The 16,275-nt window shown below is 42.3% G+C and overlaps 1 long non-coding RNA gene across 1 annotated transcript in view; it reads left to right on the top strand.

Moving 5' to 3' along the window:
* The first annotated feature begins 48 nt into the window (after positions 1-48).
* The window catches only part of LOC104857646, a 19,773-nt gene continuing 3,546 nt past the window's right edge, over positions 49-16,275 (top strand). Inside the window, exons 1-2 of the long non-coding RNA XR_778905.2 lie at positions 49-178; positions 5,503-5,678. This is a non-coding gene — a long non-coding RNA (uncharacterized LOC104857646). The remainder of the gene's footprint in view (positions 179-5,502; positions 5,679-16,275) is intronic.

A 16,275-nucleotide genomic window follows, 5' to 3' on the forward strand; every position in this document is an offset into this window, starting at 1 on the left:
ACCCACGTCCCGCCCCGGTGGTCACGTGACACCTGGGGTCTCCGCGCGTGGTGGAGGGGGCGGAAGAGCTCGGAGAGCAGAGAGCCTCGGCGTCTTCTCTAGATTCTCGGTACACGCACGATTACGTGCTGTCGCTGCGTCCCTCCAACCTGTTCTCTGGGGCTCGAATGGTGGGAAGGTAAATGCCCCTGAAACTTTTAGCTGTGGGAGGAGGGCGCCTGCAGAAACCCTCTCGCCCACGGAGGCCGCGTGACAGCCGTCAAGTGACTTTCCGGCCCCGCAACCTCTAGAGAGTTAAATGGAGGATGGGAAGTGGGGGCCCCAGGTTTAGTAGTGCGAATCGATCACAAACAGGCTTCAGAGGAAGTAACCCGAGATTTTGAGCACCTTGCCACCACCTGCTCATGACATTCGCACGCCCCTTTTTCAATCCCTCAATGTAATCAGGATTTCTCTGTGCACCAGTCTCTGGGCTTTGCATCCTATAATCAAAAGTTGAAAATGACAGCAACACTATGTGCAAAACATGCCCCCCAAAAGTTGATTAAACAGTAACAATATTTTTCATCAACTAGATAAAAATTTTAGGCATATGAAATAGAAAGTTTCTGATGTCAAAGCAAAAGCAGAACAAAAAAAGTAATTATAAAATTATTTGTTAACTAGATTATTAAATTTAAAATATATCCAGTTCCACGTGTTTGATGACATACGTCGTAGCTCAGTAAAAATAAAGTATAAAAATTTTACTAGTGGGTTTTTATTACATTCAGCTTCACTCCTTATAAAAGTATATAAAACGTGTTTTGTGCTTTTCTGTTTTTTTGAGACAGGGTCTCACTAGTTCAGGCTGGCCTTGAACTCACTGTGTCATCCAGGCTAGCCTGAAACCTGTGGCTATCCTCCTACTTCAGCCTCCCTAGTGTTGGGATTACAGGTGTGTACCACCATGTCCAGAAAAAAAAAAATTGTATTAATGGAAAAAACCTTCCAGAGTTTTATGCCACATTTTTATTAGCCTTGTTGTGGATTTTGCTTACCCACACTTTGGTGGGATCAACATACATGTAAAGAGAATGTGAATCGCTGTATATATGATACTTGGAATCAGCACATTATAATCAGGATTTATTGTACTGTTTTCTGTATGAACTTTTCCTCCTAAATCTTTCTCTTAATACTGCAGAAGAATTTTTATCAGAGGAGCTGATCTCGTATTACAAAATCAGAAGATTTTTCTGCTCCCTCTTCACACCTTCCCTATGCGTTGCTTTGTGTCCTGCATGAAATCTCCTGTGGATTCCTTCACTCTTTGAATATTTTCCAGTTATACAGTAGTCTTCCCCCCACACACACACCGGGAATTGAACTCAGGAACAAATAGACTTACTGCAGTGGTGAAAATGTTAAGTCCAGGATAACAATGAAAACTTCAGGCTTCCTAGAGACAGGCGTGGTGGTGCACGCCTGTAATCCCAGCACTCAGGAGGCTGAGGCAGGACGATTGCTGTGAGTTCGAGACCAGCCTGGGCTATATAGTGAGTTCCAGGTCAGTCTCAACTAAACAGTGAGACCCTGTCTCAAAAAAAACAAAACAAAAAAACCTTCAAGCTTCCTTTAAGCTACAAGTTCTTCCCTCCTGCTTGCTTCAGATTTGGAGCTTGTTGTGATGGGAGGAAAGGAGGTGTGCTGGGCTTCTCCACATTGCTGCCCTTACTCCTCAGAGTCCAGTCTTCCTCTCTGGATTATCTGGCTGCTGTTCCTACCCAGTCCCTAATGTGCAGGAAGACGGCGGGTAGAAGGAAAGAGCGCAGACTTTCCTGGCCAGTTCAGGGTGCTGTTTTCTTCCAAAATTGGTTCCCTTTGTACATGGATGACTCACAGATGTTGGTTCTTCTTTGTTGTATCACCCTGTGCACTTTAGGACTCTTCCCAGGCCCTTAGCCTTCTGGAGGCTCTCTCCATGTAAAGCTCACTCCTTCATTCTCTTTCCTCTCTAGACATCCTTTGTGAGAAGGAGCCAATTTAAATCGCTCCCAGCTGGTTACCTTCTAGGCACACTTGGCTCACAGGATTGCACCTGCATCTTTGCTCTGGTGGTGAGGGCAGTGCATCTGGCTCCCATGCCGTCCCAACACAGTTACTCAGCCAACATCTTGCTTTTGAACTTTCCCTAAGTAAGAGTTAAGACATCATCCCTTATGGACCTCCAAACCCCAGGAAACACAAGTCAAATGTTCTGAGAGTTTCTAGGGAAGGGTTTTGTCTGTCTCACTTGCCTTTAGGCAAAAAGAAAAACCTATCATGTCCCCCTCCCCCACATACACCATGATAGAAACAATAGAGGCTAAAAATGGTGACTTAGTTTAAGGCTATCACACACACCTTGTAGACATATAGCAATGGCAAACTAAACCTAAAGACAAGGAAGGACCATAGCTTTATGTTGTAGACTGAATTATTTGTCATCACCCAGCCCTGCAGAATTCGTATGTTGAAACCAGCCCAGCATGATGGTTTGGAGGTAGATCTTTTGAGAGATATTTAGGGTCAATGAGGGGGGATTAGGAAGAGATACAGAGTACTCTTTCTTGGCCTTGGGAGGGTACATAGAGAAGGTAGCCATGTTCAGGCCTGGAAGAGAGCACTTACCAGGAACCGAATTGGCTGGCACCTTGACCTTGGCCTTCTTGGCCTCTAGAACTATGAGAAATACATGTCTGCTATTTAAGCCACCCAGTCTATGGCATTTTGTTATAGCAGCCTGAGCAAACTAACACACTCCATTGAATATGCTGAAATTGCCTATCTTCTGGGCTTTGAAGTGAATCTAGAAGCAAGGGGAGGAGCCAGAGGTTTGGCTGTTGTGAAGTAATGGAGCTGTAAGTGTCTTCCAGGAAGAGGAGGACTTGGGCCATTTTTCAGCTTGCAATCCAGGGCACCCCAGCCCTTACATGCAAGATGAGCAAAAATAGTTGCCGACCTGCTTGGGACTACAGCATTCTGAGAAGCTATGTGCCAAGTGCATGGACAGATAAAAATGTTGACAGTCCTTAGATGAGAACTGAGGCTAAACATTCCCTGCTTTATGACGCAAATAGCTGTGCCCTAATAGTATCAGTGCTTCTATATACCAGGAGCAATCATTTAGAATATACAGTTTTCATATAGTGGATTTAATCCATCACTCCCATTAAAAATAGTTTTGTCAGGGGCCAGGGATTTAGCTCAGTGGTTCTTCCATTTGCCTCACAAAAGCAAGGACCTGAGTTTGATCCCTGGTACCAAAAAAATAGTTTTGTGGGCCTGGGATTTAGCTCAGTGCCGCCCCCTGCCTTGCAAATGCAAGATCCCCGTTTGATCCTTGGTACAGAAAAAAAATTTTTTTTTGTCTTTTTATAAACTCACTGCATAACCTGCAGGTGTGAGGGAAATAATGTCCTATGGGATGGAATTTTGATCAGTAAGAAACAAGAACAAATGAGCTATCTTCTTCCCTTATCCTATATCACTTTTTGTTTGTTTGTTTGTTGTTTTTGTAATGGAGTCTTCTTCTGTTCATAGCCTGGTCTTGAACTTGCAATTTTCGTACTTCAGACTCCTGAGTGTCTGGGACTACAGGCATGCATCACCATGGCCTGGCTTCTTTAACCTAGAAGGGTCTTGAGATGCAATTTTATTTATTAAGGTCGGTGCCCTCCCTTGGAGCTGCAGTTTAATCAAGTGGTGTCCAGGTCCTTGATAAACCTTCACATCAGGTCTTTCTTTCCCTGCTAGATGCACCTCAGTCCTGCTCCTTGGACTTTCTAATACTAAAATCAAACTCTGGTTTCTGAGGAACTCAAGCTTGATATATTTGACTACATTAAAATGAATAAGTTTAGGCCGGGGATTTAGCTCAGTGTTTGGTGGCCTGCCTTGCAAGCACAAAGAGACCTGAGTTCAATTCCCGGTACCCCCCCCAAAAAAAAAAAAGAATAAGTTCCGTTTATCAAAGAGTGGGAAAAGATAGATATATGCAGCACACAAAAAGTGCTTATGTCATAATTCTGAACAATAGCTATAGAGCAAAAATGACAGATAATGTCAATAAAAATAAGGACAAAATATCTGTTTGTACTCAAAAAACAAAATTCAAATGTTTAGTAAACATACACTTTGTGGGTAATCATGAAAATGCAAATTAAAACCACAATGAAGCTGGGTGTGGTGGCACACACCTGTAATTCCAGCATTTGGGAGGCTGAGGCAGGAGGATTACCATGAGTTCGAGGCCAGCCTGGGCTTCATAGTGAGTTCAAGGCCAGTCTGAACTACATAATGAGACCCTGTCTCAAAAAAAAAAAAAAACCACAATAATTTTATAATTGTCTCTTTTTTGGTACCAGGGATCAAACTCAGGTCCTTGCGCTTAGCAAGTCAGGTGGCAGACTGCTGAGCTAAATCCCCAGCCCCATAATTTTTTTTTATTCAGCTTTAATTGAGTTTATTGGTACATTTTAGGGATACAGTACAGTTACATTCATTGTTGGGAATTTGTACCTCTACATGACATGTCTTAGTTCTCATTTTTTCCTCTTGTCCCTGTCCTCCCTTCACCCCTCCTCCCCTCCCTATCTACAAACACTTTATTTCCATCTTTTCATTATCTCACATTTTTTTCTTTTCCCTTATTACCCTTCCCCTACCCATCCCACCTTCCCTATACCTTTAGATCCTTTCTTCCCATTTCTAAATGTCAGTTATCTTATTAGGATCTTCTGTATTATTGCAGATTATTCACACCAGAGAGACTATTCAGTATTTACACATGTGTGCCTTATTTATTTCATTTAGGAGTATATCTTCAATATGTATCCATTTTCCTATGAATGAATCTATTTTCTTGTTCTTTATGGCTGAGTAATATTCCATTTTATAGAAAAACCACATCTTCTTTATGCAGTTTCCAATGGATGGGCAAATGGGCCAGCCCCATAATTTTAATGAAGGAAAATAGACACAAAACATCTGCATGACTCCACTTATACTGAAGCAGGACTTAAAAAAAAACCAAGTTCTTCCTAACCTTGGGCAGTTCTCTCCCACCTTCAGATCACTCTACCTGCCCCGTAACTGTAACTCTTTGTTAAGATACAGATAAAATTGACAATTACATCCTCTAAACAAAGTTTATGACACTCGGTCCTCACATGATTCATAAGGCTCTGTCTTCTGTCAAGGCTAAATTACAAAACTGTCTGCCCTTGTCCTGTTTCATACAAACTTGCTTGCTGTGACCCTAGAAAGACCACTCCCCTTCAACCAAATGTATAAATGTATTCTTTGTTCAGTGTTCCTTCTTTGGACACTAGTCCATTGAGCGAGTGTTCACCTAAAACCTAGAATAAAATCCTCGTGTTTTGCAATGGACTCTTTTGTCTCTTGAATTCTGCAACATTTCTGGCGACTGACTACAAAGGGACTGGAGATGACAGGAGTTTCTATCTCCTTCTCCTGCAGGCCTGAGAGGGGCCAGACCTGCAGAAGCCCTGAGGCCTCTGGTGCCACCAGGTAAGACTGCAGCTCAAAGAGGGAATCAGCCTTTCTGTAGCCTGGAGACCTCTCCTCTGTCAGCACAAAAGGAACCTGTGGGGATTCAGGATGATCCTGGAACAACAGCATGCTACAGGACCACAGTAAGATTTTGGGGCCTCACAGGGGGGCCCATCCCATTAGGACAGAAGGGGAGACTCCTCCAGGGTGTACTGAGTAACATGATTCAGTGGGAGTCAGATGAATCCCACAACCCCAAGTACAATGTGGGTGTGGCGAGCAGTGAGTTTCTCACAAAGGGGGTGTGTCAAGCAATCAGACTCAGGGAGTCAAATAAAGCACACACCTAGGTTGAAAAAAAACGGAAATAGAGAAACATATGAGTGAATGTGAATACATGGAATTAAAAATTTAGGAAAATATCACAGTGCACAAAATGAGACAGTGAGAGGGGTGCTCCCTGCTCTGGGAGCTCCAAGGCTAGTGATTTCTTGCTTGGTGTCACTAGCCTGGCTCTGCTTGGAGGAGTCTAAAAGCCAGAACAACTCCATCCTGGCACTGAATGGCTAAAGTTGAGGAACTACAACTGAGTCCTCCTTGGCTTAAGGAGGTTTTAGAGGAGAAATAAAATTACAAATTTTAGCTAATTGATAAGTGTACTTTTGGTTTTCAATTTGAGTTGATGTTTTTGTTTAACTGGTGTACTTAAAACTTTTCTTGTTTTGCAAATTCTTGAATTCTAATTACAGGGTTAATTTGCTCTTTGCTCTGTTGGTTTGAGATAAGAACACAGATTCAAGGTTAATTAGAGGTCTGTTGGCAGCCAGTCAAATTTAAAATGTAACAATCTGAGAACAAACAAACAAAAAAAGGAATAAAGGATATTTTAAAATCCAAGCAGCTGCAAACCAAGTTTGTTATAGATTTGCAGTAAGTGAGATAGAAAAAAATTAAGAAGGCTATAAGAGATAGACTTTTGATATATGAGGATTTTGTATGATAAAAGTTTCGCCCTGTTAAAAAAGATAAAAAGAGAGACAATGTCAAGACTGAAAAGTTTACATATGGCAAGGAAAAGCTTATGGAAGCGGTTTATCAAGAAAATATGTATGTTTGCTTGTTGGTTTGCCAGAGCTCAGGTTGTCCCTTCTAAAAACTACCACAAAAGGAACAATCTATTCAGCCTGAAGCAAAAGTGCTGGAGAGAGTGATTTGCATTGTAGCAGAGCAGATATGAAAAGAAAAGTGTTAAAACCCATCCTATTAGAATATATGTTTAAAACTTTAAAAGAGGCTATACAGGGAATTATAGAATAAAGTTGGCCCCCTGGAGGTTGAAAACTCTTTATAAAATAGATTGGCCCTCCTTTGATGTTGGGTGGCTGGCCAAGGGGATGATTGACAGGGAGACAATTGTTCATGCACATAGGGTGTTAACTAGAGATGGAGAATAACCAGGTCACCCAGATCAATTTCCCTACATTGATTCATGGTTAGATATATGCTCGTAGCTCACGCCGAACCTAAGGCAAAAGAGAAAGAAAAATCAGCTCTACTGGGAGGCTTAGCAACAACAACAAAAAGACAGCAACACAAGAGGTCAACCAGAAGCTCAAGAATATGGACATGGGCAAAAATAGGAGCCAAACTGAGCCAGGACCTGCCAGTCAACCAAAGCTGGATTAGGATCAATGTGCATGATATAAAAAGTATGGATATTGGAAAAGTGAATGTCCAGAAAATGATGACAGAGATGATAAAAGTTCCAAAACTAGAAAGCTGCCTGCGAAAAGTTATTATCCCCAGAAGAAAACAGATGGTAACCTCATTGGACTGGCAAGAACTGAAGGTTACAAGGAATAGGCCATCCCAGGCTCCATCCCCGTAGGGCCCCAGGAGCTCACAGTCACGATGAGGATAAGAGGCCAATTGAAGAACTTTATGGTAGACAACAGAGCTGAGCACTCAATGATGACACAACTTATTGGGTCATTATTTTAAAAATGTGATAATTGTAAGAACCATGGGGTTCCAGAAAAAAAAGACCGTTTTGTCAGCCTAAAAGATACGTTTTTGTTGTTGCTGCTGTTGTTTTGTTTTTGTTTTTTGACAGGGTCTCACTGTGTAGTTCAGACTGCCCTGCTCACTGTGTAGCCCAGGCTGATCTCGAGCTTGCAGTGATCCTCCTGACTCAGCCTCCCAAGTGCTGGGATTAGAGGTGTGCACCACCATGCTATAAAAGATATGCTATAGGGGAACAAAAAGTCCAACCTGAGTTCCTGTATCTGAAAAACTACCTAGTTTCCTTGTTAGAGAGAAACTTACTCTAAAAGCTACAGGCTCAAACTATCTTTGAGCTGCAGGGAGATATGACTTTAGTCTTGGCTCCACCAAACGCTATGACATTAGCCCTTGATATCCCACAGGCTAAGAAATTGAAACAAGCCACCACCACCACCAAAAACAAATAAACTATATGGGCTAATACACAAGATTCTCAGGATATGGGCTAAAAATAATCCATCTGGGCTGGCTATAAACCAAACACCAGTGACTGTAAAACTAAAACCAGGGACAATTCTGGTTCATGTCCACCAAGATTCTCTCCCCTGGTAAGCCATACAAGACATTCAAAGACATTTAAAGGCACTTTAAAAACAAAATCTTGACAAATTGGTGGAACTCACTCCAGCAAATGCTGCCCGATTTACTTGCTTAGATTTAAAAGATGCCTTTTTCACCAATCATTCAGCCACCCCACCCCTTGTCCTAGGGATTAAACTCAGGGCCTTGTGCTTGCAAGGTAGGCACAGTTCCTCTGAGCTAAATCCCTGGCCCCATCTTTGCATTTCAACAGGAGTTTCACAGGCACAAAAAAACAGCTAAGCTGCACTAGGCTTTCCCAAGGGTTCAAAAACTCTCCTACAGTCGTTAGAGAGGCACTGGCTAACAACTTCAAACCTTTCATCATACTAGGGGACAATTGTACCCTGCTGCAATATGTAGACGATCTTCTTTTGACATCCCCAACCCAAGAGAACTACTATCAAGAAATTAAAGACCTCCTTCATTTGTTTTAGAGGACTAAATATAAAGTATCCCCAAAAGGACACAAATTTATTGACAAGAAGTCAAATATCTAGGCTTCATAGCAACACGGGGCAACACTAATTAGGCATACAGCTAAAACAGGCTGTCTGTGCCTTCCCAACCCCAACCACCATCTGGCACCGAAATAAGAGAGTTTCTGGGGCCAGTAGGATTTTGCCATACCTGGACCCCAAGTTTCTCACTTATGGCTAAACCCTTTTATAAACCCACAAAGGGGGAAAAGAGCCCCTCCTCTAGAAAACTGACCAGAAGAGAGAATTTAAACAGATCAGAAAAGTCCCCAGCATTAATACTGATGGATCTAGCCAATCTTTTATTCCTTTATGTCTGTAAAAGGAAGGGAATGACCATAAGTCTTAACTCAAGTCTTGGGATCCTGACATTGCCCAGTGGCATACTGGTCAAAGTGTGGACTTAGATTCTGTGACACTAGGATAGTCTCTATACTTCAGAGCACTTTCTGTCACTGCCCTGCTTCCACAGGAAGCTGACAAACTAACTTTGGGACAACAACTGACCATTCAAGTACCACACTCAAGCCATAATCTAGATAGACCAGAGAAGACATGGCACCATTGGTTATTAAACCCAAGAATGACCCAATATCAAGAACTCCTATGTAAAAATCCCTGCATAACTCTAGAGACAGTAAACATACTTATTCCAGCTACCTTGTTTATAATCAAACCAGGAGCCCCCTTCATGATTGTGTGGAAATCATTGATGAAATATTCTCCAGCCAGGGGAATCTCACAATTTAACCTCTTAGAGACCCAGACATTAAATATTTCACAAATGAAAATAGTTTTGTGTTGGAAGAAGTCCAACAGGCAGGATATGTAATGGTGACATTGAATCCTGTTGTAGAAGCCCAGCCTTTGCCTGCCAGAACCTCACCCCAGAAGAAAGAGCTAGTAGTCTTGATAGGGGCTCTTTTGGTAGCAAAGGACAAAAAAGCTGACATCTATAGTGATTACAAGTATGCCTTTGCAACATTACACGTACATGGAGTCATATATAAGAAAAGAGGACTCTTGATTGTTAGAGGGAGAAAAAATACAAAGAAGAAATTTTATAGCTGCTAAATGCAGTTTGGGCCCAGAAAAACAAATGGCTGCTATACACTGTAGGGGGCACCAACAGACTAAAACATTAAAAGCCAGAAAGAACCAAAGTACAGACAGAGAAGCAAAACAGTCTTCTATGACAAACCCCCAACCCAAGAGAGGGACCCTAGCCATGCCCTTCATCCCAGAGCTTCCTTTCCCAGAAATACCAAAGTATTCTCCAAATGAGAAAGCCTGGTTTATCTGAAAAGTTGGAAAGTATGTAAAGGGGTGGGGGGTGATGGAAGTTCGCTGATGGGAGGCTAGCCATCCCTGAACCTGGGCCCCAGGTTCATAAAACAATTACATCAGCAGTTTCACATGGAAAAGACAGCATTAGAAACTTTCCTACATCAACATTTCTATGTGCCACAGCTCACTGTCATTGCTTGGGCTGTTTGCGAGCAATATTTAACCTGTTTCTAAACAACCAAGGCAAGGGCCCACCTGGCCCCCAAGTACAGGAAACAGGAGCTGTCCCATGTAAAAACTTGCTTATAGACTTTACTAAATTCCTTCAAGCCAATGACTATTGATGTATGTTGGTACTTGTCTGTATGTTCTCAGGATAGGTTAAGACCTTCCCTACTCAAACAGAAAAGGCACAAGAGATAACCAAAGTGCTATTGAGAGACATCATCCCAAGATTTGGACTACTCCTGATGTTAGGATCAGACAATAGACTAGCATTCATCACCAAGATAGTCCAGCTTATACAGATGTTGAAGACAGAATGGAAGCTTCACATGGTTTACTGGCCACTGAACTGAGGAAAGATAGAACACATGAACTGGACAATCAAACAACTGCTGAAAAAATATTGTCAAGAAACTTACTTGAGATAGGATCAAGTCTTGCTCATGGTCCTCCTCTGAATCAAATGCATCCCCACCAAACTGGGTGTTCTCCTTTCAGATTTTGTTCAGCCAGCCTCCCCCAATCATAAGCCAAATCAAGGATAATCTTTATAAACTAAAAAACTATCCCTGAGGAAACAGGTGTAAGCTTTGGGAATAGCCATAAAAGATATCTATAGGTAGGTACAAGGTAAAATTCCTGTAAGCCTGACAGACCCAGTACACCTCTTCAAGCTCAAAGACTTTGTTTGTGTCAAGACATAAAATCCAAAACTCTCAGGCCCATATATTATGGGCCTCATACTGTAATCCTGCCCACCTCCACTGCTGTTAAAATTTCAGGCATGTGTCTTAGATCTATCACAGTTGGCTAAAGCCAACAGCTCAAAACAAGTAGACCAGGCTCCAGACCACTGGAACTAGCTGATTCTGCAACAAGATCAGGCCACACTAGAAATGACAGGGCTGCTCTAGTTGCCCTGGAAGCTGATCAGTCTATGCACTGCTAAAGCTTGAGGATCAACATAGAATCACAATGACAACATCATAAGTTTTTTTATCTTCTTTGTTATAATTCCCCCTTGCCTCTTAACAAAACCATTCAGTCAAAAACACTCAATCGGCCGGGTGTGGTGGCGCATGCCTGTAATCCCAGCACTCGGGAGGCTGAGGCAGGAGGATCGCTGTGAGTTCGAGACCAGCCTGGGCTACATAGTGAATTCCAGGTCAGTCTCAAATACATAGTGAGACCCTGTCTCAAAAAACCAAAAAAAAAAAAAAAAAACACTCAATCAGCCATAGAGACTCTGATAAACCGACACACCACCAACCTACCAATGGCTGTAACCAAGAACAAACCTCTGCTCAGTAGAGAGCCACACCTTTGTGACCAAAAAAATAATTAATAATGATGATGATAATGCTCTCTATTAAAACTTGTTATAGAAAGCATTAAGGAGGATAATGAAGCAGGATTTAAAGAAAAACAAGTTCTTTCCAGTCTTGGATAGTCTCCCCCACACTTGGGTTACCCCCTTCCTGCCCTGTAGCTGTAACTCTTTGTTCTGGTAGAGATAAAATTGATAACTATATCCTGTAAACAAAGTTTATGACATTCTGTTCTCATTTGATTCATAAGGCTCTGTTTTCTCTCAAGGCTAAATTACAAAACTGTCTGCCTTTGTCCTGTTTCATATAAACTTGCTTGCTGTATAACTAGAAAGACCACCCCCTTCAGACCAAATATATAAAAGCTAAAACTGCTTTGTTCGACGCTCTTCCTTTGGACACTAGTTCACTGAGCCAGTGTTCACCTAAAACCTAGAATAAAATCCTCCTGTTTCCCAATGACCTCCTCTGTCTCTTGAATTCAGCAACAACATTTTATTTATTTGTTTGTGTGTTTGTTTGTGTGTTTGTTGTTGTTGCTGCTGACTTCTTGAGAAAAGATTTTGCTATATAGTTCAGCCTGAACTTGAACTCATTATGTGCCCACACTGGCCTCAAACTCACAGCAATCCTCCAACCTCAGCCTCCCAAGTGCTGGGATTACAGGCATGTGCAACTATGCCCAGTCAATAAGAATTTTAAGTTGCCCAAACTAAACTATAGCAGATAGAAGTGCATTCCTGAGTAGTAAATAAAGAAAAGTAGAGTGGACCCTTGACTTACAAACTCAGTTCATTTGCAAGGGCTGGTTGTAATTCAAGTTGGTCAATTGAAGGTTCAGGCTCCTCTGCATAGGCTTCAAAGTCTCTCTCCTCTGTACAGGCAGATCTAGAGAGATATTGGCCCAGGATTTTTCAATTAACTCCACACAGGAAAGGATGTTGTAATGTTCCTTCCAGAAGTCTTTAAGGATTAAATCTGTATCTGAAACCATCTGGAAGTACAAGAGACCGTCATTTGGTTCATAATTCAAGACTTGGTTCAAAAGCTAAAACTAAAATTCTGGTCGTAACCCAAATTGTTCATATGTTAAATTGGTCGTAATTTGAGGGTCCACTGTAGGTTTAAAATCATAAAAATCAGGGCCAGAACTTAGCTCAATGGCACTATGCCCACCTTGCAAGCACAAGGTACTGTCTTCAAGCCCTTGTATGAATAAATAAATAAATATCAATAAGGTCATCACCATGAGGAAGGGGAGGTATTGATTAGACAGGAGATTGGGAGAGCTTCTATGGTATTAGTGTTTTTTATCTTGGATGTTTTTAATAATTTAGTAAGCTGCCCATATATGTTTCATATGCATTTAGGTATATGTGTAATTTTCATAATAAAAAGGCTAAAGAGAAAGAAAGCAAAACTGCATCTTAAGATTTTGAGGTGTAAATAGTAGTGCTTTTATGGTAGCTAGGAATGTATGGTCTAAGATACGACAATCAGCCTCCACGATGTGTCCAGTCATCACCCTCTAGCATTCCACCCTGGTGCTGTCCTCTCCTGCATTGTATGGTTTGCTCTGTGTGGCCAATAGAATATGGGAGGCATAAAGAGGCTTCACTTCTGAGATTAGGTTATAAAAACCAATTGCTTCCCATTCTGAGCATGCTTTTTCTCTTGCTCTCTTAGACCATTTGCATTGGGGACAATATAGCAGCCTCACTGAGTAACTCACCCACATAATGGGAAACTAAGGCCGTCTAGTCACAGGCAGCAAAGAATCGAGGCTTCTAGCCATTGGTAAAGCTAGTGACTCATCTTACAAGCAGATTGTACAGTGTGTTGAGCTGGGATGAGAAAAGGAGGCCTAACTGCCCTCCTGGATAGCTCTTCTCCTGCAGCTTGTAGGTAACCCTGTAATTTGTTTTTGGTTTTTTTTGTTAGTTAATATATTTTATTTTATTTTATTCCATTCCTCCCTCAAGCCCCTGTAACTCTGTAATTTGTTACAGGAACATCTATGACTTCCCTTCAGCTCCCAATACACAGCTGAGGTTTTCCCCAAGTCTGCAGGGTAGGCCACACCAGGCTGTAGATCCAGGAAGGAGTCACACTTCCAGTCCAAAGGCAATATTCCTTTCTACCTTTAGGGAGGTAAATTTTTATTCTATTAAGGCTTTTAACTAATGAAGCCCACACACTTTGTGGTGGGTAATCTGCTTTATTCAAGTCCGCCAATTTAAATCTTAATCTCATACAAAAATAAAAACATCTTCACAGAAACACACAGAACAATGTTTGACAAAATATGTTGTTACTGGAATGCCAAGGTCGTGTCCCATGGTGACAAACAATGAAACTGTGGCTGGAGGAGGTAGGGTGCAAGTAGATTGGTTTAAAAGATATAAAGGCAAGAAAGCAAAAGATATAAAGGTAAGGAAATAAAGTTGCTGCTAGCTGGGAGGCAGTCTGAGTAGGATACCCATGAGGACTCTGTCTAGACATTTTAAGGGGTCTAGATGGGAGTTCTGACTGGTGGTGTAAGCAATATTATCTCTACCTATAGGACACTACACACTTTTCAGGATCCAGCCCGTACAACATAGTAACAGGAAGCTGAGGTTGGATATAAAGTTAAGGTTGCTGATCAGCTGATGGAAAGATTACCCCATATGACCCAGGTGGACTCCAGTGGTTATTTTATCAAAGAGAGAGGAAGGCTGCAGAACCAGTGCCACGGTAATGCAGCATGAGAGATAGTCAGCCAGCAACTGATGGCTTTGAAAATGGTAAAGGGCCAGGAACCAAGAAATGGGGGCTATCTCTAGAAGTTGGAGAAGGCAAAGGGGACACTCTTGTCCCTAGAGACCACAAAAGTAACAGCCCTGACGATCCCTTCCTTGATTCTACCCTAGTGAGACCCATTTCCATCTTCTAACTTCCAGAATGGGTAGATAATGAATGTGCTATTTTTAGCCACTGAATTTGTGGTGATTTGTTCCAGACACGAGTGTCATTTTAAGCAGCACCATGTCACTTATACATGTCATCCCTAGACTTGTTGGGATCCATAGTAAAACTAAGAATCTCACCAGGGGTGGATTGTGTGCCCCAACTACCTCACTTCCTTCACTGTAAAAGTGACTTTGGTCAGATGTGCTGTCCTGCAGTTGTCATCTGATCTGCCTTTCAAAGAATCCAGTAAGTGTAGATGGCAGTGGTGGTAAAAATATGGTATCAAAGGAAAACAGACAAAACTCTAGAATAACTTTCATCTTCAACAAGGGGTTCACATTGGCAGCGGCCAGGCCACTCTTTGTATGAGAAAGTCCACATGGTCCAGTGCTTGCTTTGCCTCACCAGTGGCCTCTTGGTCACCTTGTGAATGAGCTGGTAGAACAAGCTCTAGTGAGTGTGGAGGACTGACACTACCCCAGAGCAGGCTGTGCAATCTACTTGGATGTCGCGAGTGTCTTTTACTCAGGGCAGAAAGAGTCGCATAGTAGACTAGGTTACTCAACACAACTTTTCCTTGTGTGTCTTTCTAGACTTAAGAGTCTTGAGAGCTCAAAGCTATATATCTCAGGTCCTTCACAGACAGGGTTCTAGATGTGGTGGAGATTTTGTCAATTGGGCACTTACATAAGACTTGAATGCGAAAATAAATGAACTAGTAGAGAAAGAAACAGGGTGTGGAGAACCCACTGGCTGCTGTGGGCCATGGCAGAGGAAGTGTGGTTCTATGGTTACCACTTTGCTGATTTGCTGGTTTCCTGCAATGACAGCTGTAGCTTCTCCAACCACCCATGAGATTCCAGGTGCAGGAAAACCTCCTGAAAGCTCCACCCAGGCCTTGTTCCTCTCACCCTCCCATATACTGTACACCTTACCTAGTCCCTGGTGATTAACACCTTTTCTCTTCAACCATGTGAAGAGGTATCTGTAGTCCGTAACTGAGTCATGGCAGATATGGTCACATTTGGGATCCACTGAGAGGTACATCCAGATGACCTTTGTCCAAACTTTCTTTCAATACTATTTCTAATTCCATAATCATCTAGAGAGACTGTTTAACTCTGTTCAAGAATCAGTGCAAATTCTTGCCTGAAGCTTTTTCTCCTTCCTGGGAAAACTAGACAGTTGTATTTCTTGAAGTCTTGCCACTCCCAGAGCCCTCCAGTGTCACCCTTGATTCAGGGCTGTAATATCACAAGAGCCTATTTCTTTTTAACACCATGTAAAGACAGTCAAGTGGTACCAGGGTCGTAGTGGTGGTAGAAGCAGCATCACAGCCAAAGTGGGAGTGTAGTCCTGGGAGCCACCTGGGTCCTTGGGGTCTGCTTCAGCCACATTTTGGGTAAAGAATTTCTACTTGATTCATGCTAGTGTCAGACCTACCGTAGGAAGACCAGATAAAAGCCAGCTCACGATGAACAACTTGAATTCCACAATCGTATTGTGCCAAGAGCCCAGCAGCAAGCTGATAGCTGATTCTCTGAGGGAAAATAGCTACTTGCCAAAGGTCATGGTCAATGAGTGACTGCTGTGAATCACCAGCAGGTGTCATCACAGACCCCGTGCAGTACCTCCATCTGTCATAAACACTGAAAATCCTAAAAATTGGAAGAACTAAGCCGGGCGTGGTGGCACATGCCTGTAATCCCAGCACTCGGGAGGCTGAGGCAGGAGGACTGATGTGAGTTCTAGACCAGCCTGGGCTACATAGTGAGTTCTAGGTCAGTCTCAACTACATAGTGAGACCCTGTCTCAAAAAAAAAAAA

This window comes from Fukomys damarensis, unplaced genomic scaffold (assembly GCF_012274545.1).
Source record: "Fukomys damarensis isolate Sample0158 unplaced genomic scaffold, DMR_v1.0_HiC HiC_scaffold_20, whole genome shotgun sequence".
Taxonomy (NCBI): domain Eukaryota; kingdom Metazoa; phylum Chordata; class Mammalia; order Rodentia; family Bathyergidae; genus Fukomys; species Fukomys damarensis.